The following is a 4,345-nucleotide window of genomic DNA, read 5'->3' on the forward strand; positions in this document are numbered from 1 at the left end:
CTAGTTTCAGTTGAGTGCAGGTTTTTCTATCTGGCCCCCTCCCTTCACAGAGTGAGGCCCGAGGCCCTCCAACTGCTTGGCCATAGTTTAGAGTTGGCTCCATAGCTGCAGAGTGGCCTAACACCATGCCTCCTGCCATCTGTCCCTCCAGTTCAGTGTCAGCCTATAGCACTAGGGAGGTGAGAACTTGACACCATGCTGGTCATGCTTTTGCTGTCGGTGTGAGTAATGAGCTGTCTGGATCCTTGCGCCAGAGTTCTAGCCCACACTTGACCTGACAGCCCACAGAGCCCTGTCTTTGCTCCAAAAAGGGGATGTGACTTTTTCGGCCCCACGCTGAGTGCCAACGTGGCCAAGTAGTCACTTCTTTTTGGTCCGCTGTGACCTCAGTCTGGATTCATTATGGAGACATGCATACCCAGATGATGAAAGGTGCGTTCTTAGTTGTTCAGTCGTGTCCAACTCTTTGTGACCCTTTGGACTGTAGCTCTCCAGGCTCCTGTCTGTGGTCCAGGGGGGACTGGATCATGGGGTTTTTCTGTCCATGGGGTTTTTCAGACAAGAATATTGGAGTAGGTTGCCATGCCTTCCTCCAGGGGATCTTCCTGACTCAGGGATTGAACCTTAGTCTCCTGTGTCTCCGGCATTGCAGGCAGAGTCTTTACCTGCTCGTTCATCAGGAAGGCCCTAATCTTTCAGTACTACACATATTTTTGAAAGCTGTCTCAAATCTTTCAGGGAGTGAAGTTGTATACTCCTAAATACGTTAATTGGTTGTTCCACAGAAACTCTTTTTGTATGGCAGATTTTCCTATCCATTAATTTTAAAAAACTGCAGTAAAATGTAGATGATGAAATTGCCACCCCAAATTCAGATTGAATGTTTGCTCAACCCTGGCAGCCCAAGGCTGAAACCAAATCTTCTCTTGCTCTTGGGGATGTCTCTGGGAAACTCTTCAGCTACTGTGCAATCATTTTCCTAGAATGGAAACCTCGGCAAAGGTCAAGGTAACACATTACAGGCCAGGGTAAGGAGAGAAAGCTGCCATAAGGCTGCATGGGTTTGGCTATTACACAAGGGGTCCCAAAAGAGGAAGGTGATAGTCTTTCCATAAAGACAAACTCTCTTGTTTTTTTTTTGTTTTGTTTTTGAATATTTAGTTGTTCATTTGGCTGTAGCATAAGGGGTCTTAGTTGCTCCAGAGCACATGGGAACCCTAACCCACGAGCCATGTATTGCAAGGCAGATTCTCAACCCCTGGACCACCAGGACCTCCGAAAACTCTCTCTCATTATTGGGCTCTGAGAGGACAGACCTTGCTAATGTCTTTTTAAACATTCCATTATACCCAAATAATGAAAATCAGCTTGTCTTTATTGGCTTGGGTTACAATACACCTTTTCAATGCTGTTACAGGTCTACCTGAATTCCCCTGTGATTTGCCACCAGTGGATAGACCAAGACATGGAGTAGCCTGGAATCCCATTAGTAGCACCTTGGTATTATTCTATCGATGACTTCCTCATTAGAAAAACTAACTAGTTCAAACTGCCCTAGACAGGATAGCCCAATACCTACCCAAGGCAGGAAAATGTGGCGGCTTCTCTTGCTGCAGAGCACGGGCTCTCGGATGCGCAGGCTTCAGTAGCTGTGGTGCACAGGCTTAGTTGCCCTGCAGTGTGTGGAATCTTCCCAGACCAGGGATGCAATGAGTACCCCCTGCACCGGCAGGCAGACCCTTAACCACTGGACCACCAGGTAAGTCCTAACTCTATCTCTTGATAGAGACATAAACAGGGAGGCTCTACGGTTGATCCCCAGTAGCATCTGAGATACAGTGGTTTGGCTACAGATAAGGAGACTGGCTGTGGTCTAACCTGCAAGTGGGTCTGATCATCCTACTGGGACACATAGCTGTGGTCCCTCTCAACTTATGTTGCCTAAGATAAATAGACAGCAAGCTCCTATTGGTGCAAGCTCCCACCAGTGCAATGAATTGGACTACCTCTTGGGGTGACTGAGGCTCCTGAAAAGAATTCTTTGCTGGATACATGAAAGGTCAGGGTGGTGGAAGGCAGACTGCTTAGAAACGGCTCTGATACACTGCCCTGACGACTTTGCCACAGGAGGTAAGGCTTGACCACTGTCTAATTTGAGTCTTGTCAGAACACACTATGATTCCTCCTGGAACAGGGGGAGATAAGCAGCCTGGTGAAGAGCCACCTTCTTCTGGGAGATTCCACAAAGCCATTTCTCATCCCTTTGCCTAGTTTCAGTGAAGTGTAGGCCTTTCCACCTTGCCCCACCCTTCTCCCCCAACTTAGAGTGTAGCGGCAGGTCATAAAGTTGTCTGATTGCAGCTGAGTTATTAACAGTTGGCTTCTCAGCGGCAGAGAGACCTACCATCAAGCTCCCTGTCATCTGGTCCCTCTGGTTCAGTGTCATCCTGTGGCTGGGGAAGCTGGCACCAGGCTGGCCTTGCTTTTGCTGTCTGTGTGAGTAATAGCAGTGTGGATCCGTTGGGGCTTATCATCTCCTTACTAGCTGGATCTCAGGGAAGTATGGTCGACACATCTTGCTAGGTGTATGCAGAGATTTGTGCACAATGATTTGTGGCCCTGTTAGCTACCATGCTGCACTTAGGGAATGTTTGACCTTTTAAAAAAATTATTTATTTATTTTTGACTGCTCTGGGTCTTGGTTGCTTCACTTGGGATTTCTCTAGCTGCGGCAAGCAGGGCCTACTCTCTTGTTGCCAAACACGGGCTCTAGGTCCTTTGGGCTTCATTAGCTGTGGCTCATGGGTTCAGTAGTTGTGACACACAGGCTTAGTTGCTCTGCAGCATGTGCTCTGCAGAATCCTCCAGAACCAGGGACCGAGTCCATGTCACCTGCATTGGAAGGCAGCTTTTTAACCACTGGACCTCCAGGGAAGTCCTTGACCTCTCGATAGAGGGGAACCTTTGGGAGTGATGAGAAAGTTCTGTGTTTTGACCTGAGTGGTGATTAAACCTGTCAAACAGTATACTTAAGACTTGTGCCACATACTTTGTTGTGTCTCACTTAAAAAAAAAAAAAAAAGACTTACCAGAGAACCAATAAGAGCTCTTGAAAATAAGCTTATGATTGCCAAAATGAAAAATTCAATAGGCAGGTTGGAAGATAAATTTCCCAGACCACAAGGACAAAGCACAGAAACACAGAGGATGATGGACCCAGATTACCTCTAACATCTTAGCAACAGGCATGTCAGCAAACGAACCTAGAAAAATGTTTCTGATGGTAATAAATGAAATGGGAGTTAAAACAATGAAGTGGGTTTGAAAATCTGGCTGATCAACGAAGAAGTTGCTTAAGCAATTTTCAAGTTTGTAATTGATGGTGGAAGCTGGCACAACTCTTTTGGGGAGCAATAGAATGCCAAGTATCAGTCTTATCAGTCCTAATCTTTTGAGCAGGTAACCTCTCAGCTGCAAATTTGTTCTAAGGTAATACTTTTAATTTTTAAAAAATACTTTTTTAGTTTTGGCTGCACCAGGTCTTATTGTGGTTCCTGGGTTCAGTAGTTGCCCTGTGGCATGTGGGATCTTATTTTCCCAACCAGGGATCGAACCTGAGTCCTCTGCACTGCAGGGAAGATTTTTAACCCCTGGACCACCAGGCACGTCCCGAGGTAATAATTTTAAAAGAAGACAAATGTGGATTTCATAGAGATGTTCACTAGTATGGTTTAGTATGCTGCAAAATTATAAACCCAGATGTCCAGTAAAAGTACAAGCGAGAAATGCATGGGTCTTGTTCGTTCATTGCCAACTCAGAGAGGGAGTTGTGATTAACGCACGGTACCACCAGGAGGCAGCACTCCTTTGCCCAAGGAGCGTAACTGCATCAAGTGAAGGATACCTACACCAGAGCTGAGAGGGGGCCGGAAAACGCACTCCACCCTTCGGTTGGCGAAATGGAGGAGGACTGCTTCTGCTATTGGTAGTTCAGGTGCTGACATCTAGGAAGAGTCAGAAAACATCAAGTCACGCGTCCGTCCTCGCGGCTCCGCGGCGCGACGAGGCCGGGGTCCGGGCTGCGGCTGCGCACTGCGGACCCTCTGCCGGCGCCGGGGGTCACGGCACAGACCGCACCGGAAGCGCCCGGACCGGCCGGCGGGAGCCGAGCGAGGGCCGCGCGTGGCCCGACTGGCCGGGCTCGGGAGGGCGCACCACAGGCGGCGGCGGCGGCGGCGCGCGCAGGCGGGGCCGGGGCGGCGCGGGGGCGCGGCGAGGCTGTCCCCGCCCCGCACGCCGCTCGGCCCGGCAGCCGTGAGAGGGGAAGCCCGGTGCCCCGGCAGTC

This window comes from Bubalus bubalis, chromosome 20, assembly GCF_019923935.1.
Source record: "Bubalus bubalis isolate 160015118507 breed Murrah chromosome 20, NDDB_SH_1, whole genome shotgun sequence".
In the NCBI taxonomy this organism is placed as follows: Eukaryota; Metazoa; Chordata; class Mammalia; order Artiodactyla; family Bovidae; genus Bubalus; species Bubalus bubalis.